The sequence below is a fragment of the Pongo abelii genome, chromosome 16 (genome assembly GCF_028885655.2).
Source record: "Pongo abelii isolate AG06213 chromosome 16, NHGRI_mPonAbe1-v2.0_pri, whole genome shotgun sequence".
Taxonomy (NCBI): domain Eukaryota; kingdom Metazoa; phylum Chordata; class Mammalia; order Primates; family Hominidae; genus Pongo; species Pongo abelii.
Window position 1 is genome coordinate 90063784 of NC_072001.2, and position 20261 is coordinate 90084044.

General features: G+C 38.7%; 1 long non-coding RNA gene across 1 annotated transcript in view; it reads right to left on the reverse strand.

Annotated features, from left to right (window-relative positions):
• LOC100937611 (uncharacterized) overlaps positions 1–16550 on the reverse strand; it is a 54317-nt gene extending 37767 nt beyond the window's left edge. The window contains exon 1 of the long non-coding RNA XR_151473.4: positions 16460–16550. This is a non-coding gene — a long non-coding RNA (uncharacterized LOC100937611). The remainder of the gene's footprint in view (positions 1–16459) is intronic.
• Between the last annotated feature and the right edge of the window lie 3711 nt (positions 16551–20261).

The window sequence follows — 20261 nt, forward strand, 5'->3', positions numbered from 1 at the left end:
TTATATAAAAATTCATTTTTTTCATATGCCACTCATAACACATAGCAATTCTTATAGATATTTGACTTTGGCATTGGATTTTGTATGCAGTTTTAATGGTCTACTAAGCTAATAGAAAACTACTTTATTAATTTTATAATACATTGTAATGTATGGCAAGTTCCTTATTGTTCCTTTTTCTTTATTAAAACTTTTTTTTGCTATTGTGATACATTTGTTTTTATAGATAAAAAGAACTCATCAAATATCATTGGATAGTCATTGCACATTAAAGAGATTAAATTATGCCATTATTCAAATCTTTTTTTATATTGTAAAAAAAGCTGTTTATTTTCCTTATCTGCAATATAATATTTGTCAAGTTTATTCCTAAGCATTACATTTCTGCTATTGCAATTATAGATGAGATTTATTTCTTGTCGTTACATTTTTCTGAGTTGTTATTATAATGATAGGAAAATTATTGGGTTTTATGAATTTAGTATGTAATTAATTACTTAAGTCTACTAGATTTCATTTTCTTGCAAATGATTATGAATTTGCACCTACTTTTGTATGATTATTTCTGATGTTATTTTCTCTTCTTATTGCTTACTTAAAAACTTTTAGATTGATATTGACTACTGAATAAGCAAATATGTCTTAATTTTCAAATTTAAGGGGAATGCCTCTTTAGCTTATTTATTAAGTTGATTTTGGAGCCCTAGAAGAATCATTCTACTCCTGAGTTACTAAGGATATTTAAAATAAGAAATGTTAAATTTTATCAAAATTATCTTCTAAGCCATCATGTTTCTAAGACTATCATGTAGTCTTTTATAAATAATTTTTTAGATAAAAGCAGTATTATTTTAAACTAATGCTAACTTTTCTAATTCAGTTAAAACTGTCTATAAGTAATTCCATCAGCCAAATTCACAGACTATTACCTAACCGCTATTGTCTGTTTACCTTACAAGTAAGTCAACACACACTTAGGTTGAAATTTTCATATCTGAAATGCCACATACAGACTTGGAACAAGACTAAAAAAAGAATCCACTAAAGTTCAGAGAATGAAAGTAGATCTTCTTCCTAGGTTAGGGGAATAGGGTCAATGGAATTGACCAGATAGCACAAAGCGATTGTAAGTTTCAGTTAGGGCACACATGTTAGTGATGGTCATAAATATTCACAAGTTCTAAAAGTAGGAGGCAGATCAAATTTAGCAACGAAGATTTAGACAAATAGCTTCTGGGAAATGTCTATGAGCTGCAGAGCCTGACTTACAAAGCTGGGGGTTTAAGCACTCGCGCAACCCTACAGCAAGGTAAAACAAGTAGTGCTCCTTAACGGAAAATGAATGATTCAGAAAAGTTACTGATGTAGGACCAAAATATAAACCAGCTCAGAAACCTAGCCCCACCAAAGGATCCTAGGTGAAGGAGTGAACATGTGGTTACTGAAGACCTCAGAATCAGATCACATTAGCACCACTGGGGTCAGGCTGTGAGCTGGGCAGGAGGAAAGAACTTAGAGATAAGCTCGAGGTCACTGCAGTTCATCTAAAAGAACAAATAATATTAAGACCTCTCAGACTGGCAAGATATGGAGCCTCTTACTATGTCTTGTCATCAGCCTGTTTTCTCCTTGGAACTAAATCTGAACTTACATAGTCCAGTGGACCCAGTCAGGGGGACCCATAAGAGGTGGAGAGTTGAGGCAGAAAGCTGACAGGAATCATTTAATGAGTTCTTGCTTTTCAAATTCACACTCAAACTGAAGGATATTCACATGTCTGTATTGAGCATTCTGGAACTGGTGCAGGCCCAGGCTTCAGAAAACCTTTATCCTATTCATTGGCATGACACAGTGTGAGGAGGTAAATCCTACTTGTAATGCTTGGTGATGCGTTCATCTAACCTGTCATTAAAACTGAACTATTTCTACACATTTTGGTCACTTGTCCTTAAATTATTAAAATGCTAAAAATGTGTCTATCTGAGCAATTAAAATATAAATCATGAAGAATAAGCCGTTCTTTAAGAAAAATCCATTATGACAATTTGGGAAGTGCAGTGCAATATTGAAAATGCAAACAAAAATTCTGGTGTACCTTATTTCAAATACAATAACTATCCACAATTATAATGCATATTTGTTTCCCCCAATGTCCTAAAATCACAGTTATCTTACTATATCTAATACATGATACAATTTAAGAGTAGATTATTTGAAAACACACAGGTAAGTGAGCCAATAATTAAAAGCAATGTAGAGGCACTTTCTTTTTTTCTTTCTTTTTTTGGGGGGGGACGGTGTCTCCCTCTGTCGCCCAGGCTGGAGTGCAGTTGCGCGATCTCGGCTCACTGCAAGCTCCGCCTCCCGGGTTCACGCCATTCTCCTGCCTCACCCTCCGGAGTAGCTGCGACTACAGGCGCCCGCCACCACGCCCGGCTAATCTTTTGTTTGTTTGTTTTTTGTATTTTTAGTAGAGACGGGGTTTCAATGTGTTAGCCAGGATGGTCTTGATATCCTGACCTCGTGATCTGCCCGCCTTGGCCTCCCGAAGTGCTGGGATTACAGGCGTGAGCCACCTTGCCCGGCCGGAGGCACTTTCTTGAAGAACTTGAAACAATATTAGAGTGAAGGACCCCTCTTGGCCCCATCTCATACACATCTCACTGTTTCCCTTTCCCATCCCATAACAACAGAGAGAAATCTACCAAGTGATTTTTACTGGGATCCACTAAGAGACTTTTTAACAGGTGAGAGCAATTTCTCACTTTCTTTTCCCTTCCTCTCCCCTAATGCCCTTATCTCCAAATATAGCCTGAGAAATGTTGGGATTGAAATCTAGGAAGGAGCTTCTTAAAAAGAAAAAACCTTTGTCATCTTATTTGATTTTAACCTCAATCCTGAATTCTTCACTCTCCTAGAGCAACTCAACTCAGTAATCAGATCCTAGTTTTAAATCAGAAGTGTAGTTGAAGCCATTGATTTTATCCAATATTCTCTGAATAATTGGTTGGTACAAGAATTTCACCACCTGTTTATAGACGGTGGCCAGAAGTTAGAGCTGCCTGCTGATTGCTTTTTTGTGTGTTATTGTGATTTTAAACTATATTTAATGTTCTATTTGAATGGGAGATTTTGCCACCTGGGGGAGCATTCCAAAAAATAGCATTGGCTGCTGTGTATATGAATGTCAGAGTCAGATTCATACTGCAAAGGGGCTGCAAAATTCATCAGTGGAAAATGGCTCAGCAAATTCTGTGAAAGCATCTTCCCTGGGAAGTCTAATCCTCTGTCAATGATACTTAAAAAGTAACTTCCATTCCTCCTCTAAGAAAATCGTAAACTTCTCTCCTAGGTTGTGGGCTGCAGCAGAGATATTAGAGAGATTTTTTGAGAAAATATGCCTCCTTCATTTGTCTCATAAATGGACAAAAACGTAGATTCCACCAGTCACACACAATACAATATTGACATCATACTAAATAGAGTCTTGCATCATGTTTTTTCATTAAATATTGAGTTCCCATTCATTTCTCTTGCTATTATTTTAAAAACTCAAATTATATATTATTTTAAAACCACTTATGATTATAAGAATATAATTAATTTCATGATCATTGAAGCTTTATCTACTATCTACTAAATATAAATAGTGCTTCAAAAACATCCTTTTTTTTTTTTTTTTTTGAGACAGAGTCTTGCTCTTTCACCCAGCCTGGAGTGCAGTGGTGTGATCTCAGCTCACAACTGTCTTCACCTCCCAGGTTCAAGCAATTCTCCTGTCTCAGACTCCTGAGTGGCTGGGACTACAGGCGCACACCACCACCGCTGGCTAACTTTTGTATTTTCAGTAGAGACAGGGTTTCACCATATTGGTCAGACTCGTCTCAAATTCCTGACCTCAGGTGATCCACCCACCTCGGCCTCCCAAAGTACTGGGTTTGCAAAAACATTCTTATAAGTATACCCCTGTTCACATCTCTTAGTATCTCCTTAGTGAATATCCCGCAATATTAATTATTTAACCAGAATGTATGAATATTTTTAATTTATTAGTATATTTTAATAATGTGCTTTCAGAAAGAATTTATCAATTTTCATTCTCATTAGTTGCATCGTAGAGTCTCAATCTTACTGCAGTCTGTGCAACACCATGGTCATTGTTTTTCAAACTTTGCCTGTTTAATGGACAGAAAAGCTAATTTTTGTTTAATTTGAATTTCATTAATTACTTATAAGAAATGTCTTTATGTGTTTCTCAGCTCTTCGTCACTATTGTATGAGTATTTTGTTCATGATCTTTGTCCATGTATCTCCTTGGTTTCTCTCCTTGACTTGTAAGTGTTCTTTACATAGTTCTAGTGTAAACCTTTGACATAGATTTTGATTGTTTTTCGTCACAGAAATGCAGAATACTTTTGAAACTTTTAATACAGTTGCACCTTTTGTTGAGTTTGAAATGATGGTCCTTGCTTGATTTAAATTGTTTTTTCTTTGAATGCCTATGACCAAAGTATCTCCCTGTTAAGCCAGCTTCTAGGCCCAGAAAAATGAAAGTTGCCTTGGGACAAAACAGGAAAACAGGATCCATCATCATTCTAAACCATCAGCTTTGTGAAGCCATCTGAGATGATTATGTCATAAGAAGCACAGAGAGTAAGTGGATCTTCGTCCAGCAGAATGATTCCTTCTGGGACCAGAAAATTCCTCTCATTCTTAATTTTCTTTGTTTTGCTTCCTATAATTACTTTAAAAATTATAATGTAAAATATTTTCAACTGACCAAATACAAGTAAGGATATGATGAACACTCATGTTATGAATATTCTGCTTAAGAAATGATCATCAAAACGATGAAGGCCCTAGGTACCTCACGCTGATCACATTCTTCTTAATGTGCTCCCAAACTAGAAAAAGTTACTGCCCTCAGAAAGAGTTTCTTATCCCTAAGAATTTCTTTATATTTAATTATGTAGTTATATCATCCTAAACAATAGGCAGAATGGTTTTAAAATTGTCAAATATGCACATTTCAAATTTCATTAAGCAGAGAAAATATATTTTCACCCATAATTATGTTTTGAAACTCACTCATGTTGATACCTATTTTACTCTTTTATTCTATTACATCGTATAATGTTGATGGACATTTAGCTTGTGGTATATTCTTATTTTCTTTTATCTTTTTTTTTTTGCTATTATAAACATAGCTGATAGGAATATTTGTATACAGTTGACTTGTGAACAATATGAGTTTGATGTCGTTTACTTATACATGGATCCTTTTCAATAAAGGTGAAACTGAGTGTGTCTGCCTTTTCTTCTACCTCCTCCACCTCGCCTGCCTCTGTCATCCCTGAGAGAGCAAGACCAACCCCTCCTCTTCTTCCTCCTGAGCCTACTCAATGTGAAGAAAATGAAAATGAAGACCTTTATGATGATTCACTTCCACTTAGTAAACAGCAAACATATTTTCTCTTTCTGATGATTTTCTTAATAACATTTTCCTTTCTCTAGCTTACTTTATTGTAAGAATACAGTATATAATACGAAATAAGTGTTAACTGTTTTTGCTATTGGTAAGGCTTCTGGTCAAAGTAGGCTATGAGTAGTTCAGTTTCTGAGGAGTCAAAAGTTATACAAGGATTTTTAACCAAATGAGAAAAGCAGCACCCCTCATCTTCATGCTGTTCAAGGATCAGCTGTATATTCTTGAGAACCTGTGAGTTTGTCTAGATCAGAATATGCCATTTTTTAGTTGACTGGAATTTGCTTTTCAGGGTGGTTCTACAAATTGAAATTTCCATTTTTCATCAGAATTTACTATTATCACACCTTTTTTTGTTTTGTTTTTGTTTTTTTTTTTGTGGTAATTGGTGTCTTATTATGGTTTTAATTAGTATTTCCATGATTACTATTGAGTTGACCTTCTTTTTGTATGTATATTGATCTTCACATTTCCTCTTCTTCAAATTGCTTACTAATATATCTTGCCTAATATTTACTGTGGTGTTTATCTTTTCTTATTGATTTGCAGGATCTTCTATTATAATCAGTATATTAATCTTTGTCACTTATATGCATGGCTACCATCGTCTCCCAGACCATGGCTAATCTATTTTTTATTATGAAATATTTCATTCACACAAAGAATATATATGATGAGTATATAAGGCTTGAAATATAATAAAACAAAAATCCTTGTGCCAAACACCTACCTTATTACCCGGTGATGAAATATCACCAGTATCCCTGAAGGTCTTTGGATGTTCTTTTGTCTTTCCTGACTATGTTAACCCCTCTTTTGAATTTTTAAAAACTCAGCTTTATTCAGATGTAATTACATGCAATAAGTGCATACATTTTAAGTATATAGTTTGATATCTTTTGACAAGTATATATACCCATAATCAAGATAGAGAACACAGGCTTGTTACCTCCAAAATGTTCCCATGCGTTCTTTTGCAAGTAGTCCCTTTCCTAATCCCCAGCCTCAAACAACCAGTATCAGCTGTCAATATAGGTTAGTCTTCAGTGTTCTAGAATTTTATATAAATATAATCGTCCATTATACAAAAGTACTTGGTGTCTCTGGCTTGTTTTGTGCAATATAGTGCTTTGAGATTTATCCATGTTGTTGTGTACATAGGTAGTTCTTTTTGAGTTCTGAGTAGTATTCTACTGTATGCAACAGTTTGCATACCCACTCTTCTGTTGCTGGACAATTGAGTTGTTTCTTATTAATTTGGATCCTAAAATATTTATATACAAATATAGGCATATGCTTTATGTGGGCATATCATTTTATTTCTTTTGGATAAGTACCCAGGGGAGAAATTTTGGGGTTGTATGGTAAGTCCTATGTTTAACTTTAAAACATTCCCAACGTGTTAGTACTCATGTTACATTCCCACCAGAAATGTAGGGATGTTTCAGATAATCCATATTCATTAGGGGGGTTTACTTCAAAGTTTTGTTTTAATTTTAGCTACTATTATTTAAATGGACATTTCTTGAGGACTAATGATGTTGAATATCTTTTTATGTATTTATTGATCATTCATCATATATCTTCTTGGAAATGTGTCTATTGACATATTTTGTCAATTTTTTCAAAGTAGATTGTTTTCCATTTTTTTTCTTTCTTCTTTTCTTTTTTTCTTTTTTCCTGGAGACAGAGTTTCACTCTGTCGCCTAGGCTGGAGTGCAGTGGCGTGATCTCGGCTCACTGCAACCTCCACGCCCCCGGGTTTGAGCAATTCTCCTGCCTCAGCCTCCCAAGTAGCTGGGATTGCAGGCACCTCCCACCGTATCCGGCTAATTTTTGTATAATTTTTGTATTTTTAGTAGAGACAGGGTTTCACCATCTTGGCCAGGCTGGTCTTGAACACCTGACCTTGTGATCCACCCGCCTCAGCCTCCCAAAGTGCTGGGATTACAGGCGTGAGCCACCGCACCTGGCCTGTTTTCTTTTTATGATTGAGTTTAAAGTATCCTTCATATAGTTGGGAGACAAGACCTCTCTCATATACATATAGGTGCAATATTTTTCCCAGTTAGTGGCTTGCTTTTTAATTTTAACGGTGTCATTAAAAAAAATCCATTTACAGTTCACAGCGCAATGAGTTTTGACAGACACATACACTTGTTAAACCACCACCACAATATATACAAAATACATCCATCCCTGCCTCCAATCCTGGCTGGTCACAGACAAACCATGATCCGCCTTCTGTCAAAATAGGTTAGTTTGCATTTTCTAGGTTTTTCAATTCATAAATTGAAACATTCAGTTTTTATTTTTGACTTCTTTTACTCAGCATAATGATTCATTCATGGAGATCCATCTATGTGGTTGCATGTTTTAGTAGTATCCTAATTTATTGCAAAATAGTATTACATTGTGTAGGTATGCTATATTGTGTTTTTCCATTCTCTTAATGATGGGAATTTGGATTATATTGCTTATTGTGAATAAAACCTCTATGGACGTTCATGTACAATGCTTTGTGTAGGCATCTATTTTCATTACTCTTGGGTAAGTATCTGTTAATGAAATGTCTGGTTCATATGGTAGGTTATGTTTAACTTAATCAGGAACTTCCTAATGATTTCCTCATATTTGTATCATTTTACGCCCCTACCAGCAATGTATGAGAATTTCAGTTGCTTTATATCTCATCAGCATTTGGCATCATCAGCCTTTTTAATTTTAGCACAGTAATGTGTATGCAGTGACATCGTATTATGGTTTTAATTTGCTTTCCCCTGATGACTAATGCTGCTAAGCAGCTTTTCATATGCTTATTTGCCATCCTTAAAACTTCTTTGGTGATGTGTCAATTCAAGATTTTACCCATTTTATATTGGGTTGTTTGTGTTCTCATTTAGGATTTGTAAAAAAATTTTTTTCCAATTTTTTTTTTTTATCAGATATGTGTTGTGCCAATATTTTCTTCCACTCTATGGCTCACCTTCTCATTGTCCCAGTGGTGGTATTCAAAGGAAAAATGGTTTTAATTTTAACGAAGTCCAAGGTATCAACATTTTCTTTTACCGTTTATATTGTTGCTGTTGTATCTAAACTATAAGTATTTCCATATTTATTTCTAAGAGTTTTATAGTTTTAGTTTTTACATTTAGTCTCATGTTCCATTTTGAGTTTGCTTTTGTATGCAATGTGAATTGTCAGTTTATTTTTTTATATGGATATCAATCTTTTTTTTTTTTTTTTTTTTTTTTTGAGACAGAGTTTCCCTATTTCTCCTAGGCTGGAGTGAAGTGGCGGGATCCTGGCTCACTGCAACCTCTGTCCCCCGGTTTCAAGCCATTCTCCTGTCTCAGACTCCCAAGTAGCTGGGATTATAGATGCCCGCCACCATGCCCGGCTAATTTTTTATTTTTAGTAGAGACAGGGTTTCGCCACGTTGGCCAGGCTGGTCTCGAACTCCTGGCCTCAGGTGATCCACCTGCCTCGGCCTCCCAAAGTGCTAGGATTACAGGCGTGAGCCACCGCGCCTGGCCAGGATATCAATTGTTAGAGTACTATCTGTAAAGAATTAAATTTTAAAAAGTTTATCTCTTCTATTGCCTAGGTAAATTTTATAAAAATCAATTGACTTGTGGGTATTTATTTCTGGACTCCTAGCTTGTTACAACTATATACATATATATTTACACACACATATACACACACACTACCGTACTTTCTTAATTACTTTATAATACATTTTGAAATCAGATAGTCTTTCAAGTTATTTCTTTTTCAAACTTGTAGTCATTGTATAGCCTTTTCATGTAATATACATCTTATAATCAGCTTATCCATTTCTACAAAAATAACAGCAAAAAGAAGGAGGAGGAGGAAAAAGAGGAGGAAGATGTAGAGGAGCAGTATATCTGGTGTGCTTTAGGCTCGGCTTGTGTCGAATCTATAGATCAGTTTGAGAGAACCTTACTAATATTGAATGTTCAATAGATGAACATTGTACGTCTCTTCATTTATTTGTGTTTAATTTATTTTATTAATACTGGTAGTTTGCAGTGTCCAAATCTTGTACCTGTTTTGTTAAATTTATATTTAAGTGTTTTCTGTTTTGTTGATTTCACTAGCGTCCATGTGAAGAGACCACCAAACAGGCTTTGTGTGAGCAAGGCTGTTTATTTCACCTGGGTGCAGGCGGGCTGAGTCTGAAAAGAGAGTCAGCCAAGGGAGATACCGGTGGGGCCGTTTTATAGGATTTGGGTAGGTAAAGGAAAATTACAGTTAAAGCGGGGGGTTGTTCTCTGGTGGGCAGGAGTAGGGGGTCACAAGGTGCTCAGTGGGGGAGCTTTTTGAGCCAGGATGAGCCAGGAGAAGAAATTTCACAAGGTAATGTCATCAGTTAAGGCAAGGACTGGCCATTTTCACTTGTTTTGTTGTGGAATGTCATCAGTTAAGGCAGGAACAGGCCATTTAAATATCCCTTCTTTTGTGACTCTTCAGTTACTTCAGGCCATCTGGATGTATAGGTGCAGGTCACAGGGGATATGATGGCTTAGCTTGGGCTCAGAGGCCTGACATTCCTGTCTTCTTATATTAATAAGAAAAATGAAATGAAATAGTGGTAAAGTGTTGGGGCAGCAAAAATTTTGGGGATTAGTATGGAGAGATAATGGGCGATGTTTCTCAGGGCTCCTTCGAGTGGGGTTAGGGGCAGCGTGGGAACATACAGTGGGAGAGATTAAGCTGAAGGAAGATTTTGTGGTAAGGGGTGATATTATGGGGTTGTTAGAAGAAACATTTGTCATATAGAATTATTGGTGATGGCCTTCATACAGTTTTGCATGAATTGAAAAACTAAACGGAATAAGAGAAGGAGAAAAACAGGTATTAAAGGACTAAGAATGGGGAGGACCTAGGACATCTAACTAGAGAGTGCCTAAGGAGATTCAGCATAGTCCTGCCAGCAAAGATTATTTATTTACTTTAAGAGTTAAGAGTGGCAGTTTGGGGATAGCACCAGGAGATATCAGCTGTAATGGCTTGGAGAAACAGTGTAAACCAGCACTGTAAACAAGAGCAGGGCATGTATGAGTAGTTGAGAGCGGTGAATAGGAGTATGACTAGACAGAAGATAGCAGGGATGACAAGTATTTTTTTTGTTTGTTTGTTTTTGGTCGGGGAGCACAGTCCAAGTTGGTCTGGTGTCTGGAATGAGACTGGGGCCTAATAAAAAGGAGCGTCTATACAGGAGCTTAAATGGGCTGTACCTTGTAGCATTCCGAGGACAGGCCCGAATTCTGAGAAGGGCAAGTGGTAAAAGTATTGTCCAGTCCTTTTTAAGTTGGTGGCTGAGCTAGGTGAGGTGTGTTTTTAAAAGACCATTACTCTGTTCTACTTTTCCTGAAGATTGAGGACGGTAAGGGATATAAAGGTTTCACTGAATACCAAGAGCCTAAAAAACTGGTTGGGTGATTTGACTAATAAAGGCCAGTCCGCTATCAGACTGTATAGAGGTGGGAAGGCCAAACCGAGAAATTATGTCTGACAGAAGGGAAGAAATGACTGTGGTGGCCTTCTCAGACCCTGTGGGAAAGGCCTCCACCTATCCAGTGAAAGTGTCTACTCAGACTAAGAGGTATTTTAGTTTCTTGACTCAAGGCAAGTGAATAAAGTCAATTTGCCAGTCCTGGGTGGGGGCAAATCCCCAAGCTTGATGTGTAGGAAAGGGAGGGGGCCTGAGCAATCCCTGAGAAGTAGTAGAATAGCAGATGGAACACTGAGAAGTTATTTCCTTGAGGATAGATTTCCACAATGGAAAGAAAATGAGAGGTTCTCAGAGGCGGGCTAGTGGCTTGTACTATAGCATAGCCTGCCTTTGCTGGTGTGTGGCAATTAGGCCTGGTGGAACTGCCATCAATAAACCAAGTGTGGAAAGGAAAGAAGGAAATATGGGGAAATGGGGTGAATATCAGGTAGATCAGAAAGATACAGTCATAGGCGTCAGGTGTGGTATCAGGAATAATGTGGGAGGCTGGATTGAAGTCCGGGCCAGAAACAATGGTAATTGTGGGAGACTCAACAAAGAGTGAGTACAGCTGAAGGAGCCAGGGAGCAGAGAGTATATGTTTCAGGTGTGAGGAAGAAAATAGATTTTGGAAGTTATGAGAACTGTAGAGAGTGAGTTGAGCATAGTTTGTGATTTTAAGGGCCTTTAAAAGTATTAGGGCGGCAGCGGCTGCCACACGCAGACTTGAGGGCTAGGCAAAACAGTAAGGTCAAGTTGTTTGGATAAACAGGCTACAGGGCGCAGTCCAGGTTCTTGTGTAAGAATTCCAACTGCACAGCCCTGCACTTTGGCTGTGGGTAATGAAAAGGATTGGGATGAGTCAGGGAGAGGCTAGGGTGGGGGCAGTCTCTAAAGCTGTCTTCAAGGAACACAAAGAGGAGTGGGGAAATGACTTAGGATCTATGGGATCAGCTAGGTTTCCTTTTGTGAGTTTATATAATGGTTTAGTTAGGATGGCAAAACCAGGTATCTGAAGTCGAAAGTAGCCAACCATGCCTAGGAAGCAAAGGAGTTGTTGTTTTGTAGAAGGTGCTGGGGTTTGAGAGATCAGTTGGACACGATCAGCAGGGAGAGCACGTGTGTTTTATGAGAATTATGCCAAGATAGGTAACAGATGAGGAAGAAATTTGGGCTTGACTGAAGTAATGGGGGCTGTCCGTGAAGCCTTGCGGCAGTACAGCCCAGGTAATTTGCTGAGCCTGATGGGTGTCAGGGTCAGTCCCAGTGAAAGCGAAGAAAGGCTGGGATGAAGGGTGCAAAGGAATAGTAAAGAAAGCATGTTTGAGATCCAGAACAGAATAATGGGTTGTGGAGGGAGGTATTGAGGATAGGAGAGTATATGGGTTTGGCACCACCGGGTGGATAGGCAAAACAATTTGGTCGATAAGGCTCAGATCCTGAACTAACCTGTAAGCATTGTCTGGTTTTAGGACAGGTAAAATGGGGGAATTGTAAGGGGAGTTTATAGGCTTTAAAAGGCCATGCTGTAGCAGGTGAGTGATAACAGACTTGAATCCTTTTAAAGCATGCTGTGGGATGGGATATTGGCGCTGAGTGGGGTAAGGGTGATTAGGTTTTAATGGGATGGTAAGGGGTGCATGATCGGTCGCTAAGGAGGGAGTAGAGCTGTCTTATATTTGTGGGTTAAGATGGGGAGATACAAGGGGAGGATGTGAAGGAAGCTTTGAACTGAGGGAAAAGGTGGCAGTGAGGTATGGCTGTAGCCTAGGAATAGTCAGGGAAGCAGATAATTTAGTTAAAGTGTCTCGGCCTAATAAGGGACCTAGGCAGGTGGGGATAACTAAAAAGGAGTGCTTGAAAGAGTATTGTCTAAGTTGGCACCAGAGTTGGGGAGTTTTAAGAGGTTTAGAAGCCTGGCCGTCAATGCCTATGACAGTTATAGAGGCAAAGGAAACAGGCCCTTGAAAAGAAGGTAATGTGGAGTGGGTGGCCTCCGTATTGATTAAGAAGGGGGCAGACTTACCTTCTACTGTGAGAGTTACCCGAAGCTTGGCATCCATGATGGTTTGGGGGCTTCCAAGGCGATCAGGCAGTGTCAGTCTTCAGCCGCTAAGCTGAGAAGATCTGGGAAGGAGTCAGTCAGAGAGCCTTGGGCCAGCGTTCCAGGGGCTCTGGGAGTGGCTGCCAGGTGAGTTGAACAGTCAGATTTTCAGTGCGGTCCCGCACAGATGGGACGCAGCTTAGGAGGAATCCCAGGCTGCATGCATTCCTTGGCCTGGTGGCCAGATTTCTGGCATGTGTAGCAAGCTCCTGGGGCAGGAGGTTCTGGAGGAACGCCTGGCCACTGCAGTTCAGGCGTTTGGAAGTTCTCATGTGCTGGAGATGTGGCTGGGGTTTGTCTCACACTGGAGGCAAGGAATTACAACTTTTTTCTATTATTGTACACCTTGAAGGTGAGGTTAATTAAGTCCTGTTGTTGGGTTTGAGGACCAGAATTTAATTTTGGAGCTTTATTTAAAGTTGGGAGCAGATTGGGTAATAAAATGTATATTGAGAATAAGACGGCCTTTTGACCTTTTAGGGTCTAGGGCTGTAAAGCGTCTCAGGGTTGCTGCCAAAGGAGCCATGAACTGGACTGGGTTTTTCATATTTGATGAAAAAGAGCCTAAATGCTAACTGATTTGGGAGAGGTCAGATAAAGAAAAAGGAGCATTAACCTTGACTATTCCTTTAGCTCCAGCCACCTTTTTAAGAGGAAATTGCTGGGCAGGTTGGGGAGGGCTAGTCACAGAACGAAACTGTAAGCTGGACCAGGTGTGAGGAGGGGAGGTGATAAAAGGACTATAGGGTGGAGGAGCGGAGGCTGAGGAAGAATTGGGACCTAGCTCAGCCTGGCAAGGAGGGGAGAGGTCAGATGGCTCTGTAGAAGAGGAAGATTAGAAAGACTCAGCGACGCTTGGGGTTGGGACTGAGGGGACAGGCGGGAGGGAAAGAAGAAAGATTTGGGATGAGTTGCATTGGGAACAGAGACTACGGAGGGACTGATGTGTAAAAGAATGCCTGGACGTCAGGCACCTCAGACCGTTTGCCCATTTTACAACAAGAATTATTTAGATCTTGTAGGATGGAAAAATTGAAAGTGCCGTTTTCTGGCTATTTGGAACCACTGTCGAGTTCGTATTGGGGTCAAGAGGCGTTGTAGAAGAAAATAAGGCATTTAGGTTTAGGTCAGGTGTGAATTGAAGAGGTTTTAAGTTCTTGAGAACACAGGCTAAGGGAGAAGGAGGAGGAGTAGAAGGCTGGAGGGTGGAAGGCTGCCCATAGTGAAGGAGGCAAGCCCAGAGAAAAGAGTAGACACACAGAGAGAAGGGGTGGGCGTTGCTTGACCCCCAGGAAAATGGAGAAGGGGTAGAGACACGGAGAGAAGGGGTCAGGGGTTTCTTGCCCCTCAGAAAAGCGGCACTTACTGCTAAGGGTGAAGGACCAAGGCAGGCATCCCTGCGTGGTCAGAAACCTCTGAAACGTGGGTGAATAATCAAGCAGGCGTCCCCGCGTGATTAAACGCCAAGGGAAGACTGTCTTCCCGAGTCCATAACCGGTGCCAGAGTTTTGGGTTCATGGATAAAACGCATCTCCTTTGTCTCTACCAGAAAAGGAAAGGAACTGAAATTAAGAGAAGGGAGAGATTGAAGTGTGGCACCAAGATTGAAAGGAGAAAGAGGTTGAGGGATAGTGAGAGAGGTTGGAGAAGAGTGAAAAGAGGCTGCTTACCTGATTTAAAATTGGTGAGATGTTCCTTGGGCTGGTCGGTCTGAGGACCTGAGGTCATAGTGGATCTTTCTCATGGAGCAAAGAGCAGGAGGACAGGGGATTGATCTCCCAAGGGAGGTCCCCCGATCCGAGTAATGGCACCAAATTTCACTCGCGTCCGTGTGAAGAGACCACCAAAAAGGCTTTGTGTGAGCAACAAGGCTGTTTATTTCACCTCGGTGCAGGCGGGCTGAGTTCAAAAAGAGGGTCAGCCAAGGGAGATACTGGTGGGGCCTTTTATAAAATTTGGGTAAAGGAAAAATTACAGTCAAAGGGGGGAGTTGTTCTCTGGTGGGCAGGAGTGGGGGGTCACAAGGTGCTCAGTGGGGGAGCTTTTTGAGCCAGGATGAGCCAGGAGAAGAAATTTCACAAGGTAATGTCATCAGTTAAGGCAAGGACTGGCCATTTTCACTTGTTTTGTTGTGGAATGTCATCAGTTAAGGCAGGAACAGGCCATTTAAATATCCCTTCTTTTGTGACTCTTCAGTTACTTCAGGCCATCTGGATGTATAGGTGCAGGTCACAGGGGATATGATGGCTTAGCTTGGGCTCAGAGGCCTGACAGCTGACATCATTGTCAATGGTATTGCATTACATTTACAATTGCCATTGCTAGTATATAAAAAGACAATTGATATTTATATATTGTTTTGCATATATAAGTGTATCTAGTAGTTCTAAAAACTTCTAAAAACCTTTTAGGTAGATGTTTTAGAATTTTCTGTATTCATGATTTATCAACTACAAATAGGACAGTTTATTTCCAAATTGTATACCTTTTATTTCTTTGCTTGACTTACTGCACAGGCCAAGTCCTTCTTTTACATTATTAAACAAAAGTGGTGAAATTTGGCTGTTTTTAAATAGTTTTTTCAGGTTGAGAAAGTTTCCCTTCCATTTCTTTTACTATTTTGTTAATAGTTTCTATCATTAATAGGTATTAGAATTTATCAAAAGATTTCTCTGCATCTAATGATATAATCATGTTTCCTTTCCTTTATTCATAACTACGGTACCATACATTCCTGACAATGATAATCACTCTTAATTTTTTATCAGATTCTTACACCACCGTATATTTTACCATACATCATGTATATTTTAATAAGAAATATATTATAAATATTTGTATGTTTCTGGCCTTATGTTGCTGGTATCCTACTATATATATCCTATTAAAGTTTGTTTTTCCCACTCAACAATATGTTTTTAAAATCCATCTATAATAATATGTGACACTATGGTTTATTTTCACTGATCTGTACCATTCATTTATCTGAACATTACAGATTAAAATCACCCAATTTCCTGTCAAAGCATATTTGGTTTGCTTACCACTTTTTTGCCATTATAAACTTTTTCAAGATGAACCTTCTTCTGCATGTCTCCCAGTGAGTATGTTAGTTTCCTGATTGTACATTGCTTGGGGCGGGGATTGCCGGATGAAATACCCTGCATGTGACTACATTGGGACTGGACAAAGAGAAAGTAAATGGGTGGGCCAGCAACAAAAAAACAACATACCCCTTCAGCTTTGCAAGACAATGCCAACTTCTTTTCCAAAGTGGTGGCAGCAATTTACATTCACACAAATGAATACGATTACTTGTTGTTCTGTATGCATACAACTCAGTAATTACTATCTGCCAGTAGATGTTGATCTCAATTTGGTGGATCCCTTTGTGGTTTTGTTGGTAAATATACACCAAGGTTTCATTGGTAAATGTCTTGCTTGCTGTTTATTCTTGTTTCTTTTCTTTAAAATATCTATTCATATCATTTTGAGGTCCACTGCAATGATATTAAACTTTATAGATTAATTTGAGAAGTATATTTCTATAATTGCGTGGAGACCTATTAAAAAACAATTTACTTTTACCTTTCTTAATGCTATTACATAAGGATTTATCACTTTCTCTTTGTATTTCTGTTGTCAGATTTATCTCAAAGTTATTCAGTTCTTAATATTTTGGCAATGCAAATAGTATGTTCGAATTATACTTTGTAACTGTATATTGCTAGCATATAACAACTCACTTTATTTCAAATTTTGGTCTTATGTTTAGAAACCAAGTTATACATTTTGATAAATATTAGTAATTTGATTATGGATTCCCATACTTCTTTTACATGAATATTAATATCACCCCAGAATTGACAGGGTTTTCTGTCCCATTTATGACAAGTATTTATTCATTTTATTTTTCTTACTTGAATGGCTAGGACTTTGAATAAAATATTGAGTGAAAATGATGATTGCCAGTATACTTATTCATCTCTGATTTTTTCCCCCTGCTTTTCTTTTTTAAGAGTCAGAGTCTTGCTCTATTGCCCAGGCTGGAGTGCAATGGTGTGATCATAGCTAACTGCAGCTTTGATCCTCCTGCTTCAGCCTCTCAAGTAGCTGGGACTACAGGTGTTTGCTGCCAAGTCTGGCTAATTTTTTATTTCTTGTAGAGATAGGGTCTCACTATGTTGCCTGGGCTGGTCTCCGGCTTTGGACCTCAAGTTATCATCTTACCTTGGCTTCCCAAAATGCTGGGATTACAGGCATGAGCCACCACACCCAGCCCTCATTTGTGATTTTTAAATCAATGCTTCTAAGCTTTTACTGTAAAGTCTGATGGATTTTTGGTAGATCATCTTTATTAGGTTAGTAGAGTTTCCTTCTAGTCTATGTATGATAAGGGCTTTATTATTATTAAATAATTGCTAAATTTTTTCAACTGCTTTTTTCCCCTTCTTTTGAAGAGATCATAAGGATTCCCCCTTTTAATCTGCTAAGATGGGAAATTATTAAAATATTTTCTAAAATTAGGCCAACATTAAATTTGTTTATTAATTGCCCACTTAGTGCTGGGTGTTCTGTTAGCATCTGAGAAGTATATAGCAATGATTAAAGGAAGAATGGTGATAAAGTTTTTATTATTTTGTTAAAAGTAAGCAAATAATATGACATATGACAATGTTTCCAATAAAAACGGAACAAGATAGAGATTGGTAGGTACTATTTTAAAGATGTTTAAGAATTTTCTATCTGATCAAAATGACATTTAGGCAGGGATCAGAAGGAAGTGAGAAAATGAGCTATATGGACACATGCAGGAAGCACTTTCCAGGCAATGGAATTGGCAAGTGCAAAGGCCCTGTGGCAGAAACAAGTTGGTCAGGATGGCAAAGGGGTGGCAAGTAACAGTGTGAGTGGGGCTCTATAAAGTCAAAGACACAGCAGCATATCTGACCAGATGGGTTCTACATATCAGATGCTTCATTTCAGGGTCTTGGGGGCCATGGCCAGAACTTTGGAGTTTTATTCTGAAGCAGATAAAACTCTGGAGAGCATGACTTATTTTTTAATAGGATCATCTGGCTTATTTGTGGAAGATAGAGTATAAGAGAGCAAAATTACAAGCAAACTAATGGTTAGAGGGCTCTTGTGTAATTCCAGAAGAGAGAGGATAGGGGCTTGGTCAAGTAAGAAAGGTTTGGGGCCAGGCACCGTGGTTCACGTCTGTAATCCCAGCACTTTGGGAGGCTGAGGCAGGTGGATCACCTGAGGTCAGTAGTTCGAGACCAGCCTGACCAACAAGGTGAAACCCTGTCTCTACTAAAAACACAAAAATTAGCCACGCGTGGTGGCAGGTGCCTGTAGTCCCAGCTACCTGGGAGGCTGAGACAGGAGAATTGCTTGAACCCAGGGAGCGGAGGTTGCAGTGAGCCAAGATCATGCCACTGCACTCCAGCCTGGGCAACGAAGCGAGACTCCATCTCCGAAAAAAGAAGAGAAAGGTTTGGGTTCTGGGTACATGGGGAATATCCATACTGACAGCAAATACTTTTATAGCACTTACTATCTGCCAGGCACTCTTCTAAAAGTTTTATAAATATGTACCCATTTCACAGCTTCAATAGGTAGATACTATTATGACCACCATTTTATATGGAGAAACTGAGGTACAGAGAGGTAAAATACCTGCACATGTTTAAAGAGTCTCAGGGAGTTAGCTTGGAGGTTGGGGAACATCAAACAAGGTCTACCTCCGAAGGTGGTTCAAGGCCACCAGGAGCAAAGACAGGGAGGGAGAGTCCTTGGCATATGGAAACTCAGGAGGGGGAGGTTTAGAGGCTGTCTGGGGCCTCACTTTAGAATGGCATGAATGCTTTATCTGGCTATGATTCTAGGGTATGTTTCTTAGGATAGAAATCTCCACCCTGGCTGTGGATACAAGAGGATTCTGTTATTGATAATAGTGAAGGAGGGGTAGGATTACATAATTTATTTATTTGTTGCTGTTTGTTAGCATTACATTTTAAAAGAGTACCTAGGCTCTCTGATCCTGAGAGCTGCAATGTAGTTTTTTATAATAGACAAAAGAGAGAAAGAAGTAGAGTGTCTAGGATTCTCGCTGTCTTCGCCCATGATCAGTCCTTAATACTGGATCTGAATTTTCTCCGGCTAAATAGTACAAAAGTCTTTTTCTTATTTTTTGTTCATTTGTTTGTTGAAATGAAGCTCTGTGCATTCTTAGTGTGATGGCACAGAACACCAACTTATTTTTTTCTTGCATGAAACTGTCAATCATATGTCTCTGAAATTCCCTCAGCATCTGAACTGCTTACACATGTTTGCCCATTTCCATCATTTCCCCGGAAGTGAAGTTCTCCAGGCCCCTTACGTACTTTTTGTTCATTTCAGATTTATATTTAGTTTTTTTTTTTTTGGTTTGCAAAATGCTTTAGGAAACCAAGGCATGACAGATCAAGTGAAAGCAGAAAGTACAAAAGAAAATATTGTGTTTGTACATTTACAAAACTTCATACATACATATTTACACATATGTATGCATACAAATATGTTCATGTCATATATGTGTACGCACATGTGTGTACACATGCATATATTTATATTGTTATTACTATTTCTAATGCATATAATTGCATACAATATCATATATTTGATGTGATTTGATGTATTCTAATATATGATGCAATATATACTGTATACAAAAGTTAAAAATTTTTCAACATCATAGAGAGCATATATTGGAGAGCCAGATCCCTGGATCTTGGTTATAATTATGATTTTTGGTACCCAGAGAGACCTGGTTGGTAGGCTGAAAAATCAAGTCTAACTGTTCAGAAAGGACTAGGTCAGCATGTAAAACAGACAACGACTGGGTCAGAACATAAAACAGACAAATCCAAGCATTGGTGATTCAAATTAATCAACATACAAATACTTACAAAACACCCGTCATGGGTACAGAACAATGTCAGGTGCTGTGCTGTGGGGGAGTAAACAGTGTTATAACAAATGGCCCCTGCTCTGCAGGAGTTCACATTAAAGATAGAGTGATAAGATACCTACATGTCATTACAAACCAAAGCAATGCAGGACAAAAATCCGTAACGATTATCTAGGCAATAAGATAATTTCAGAGG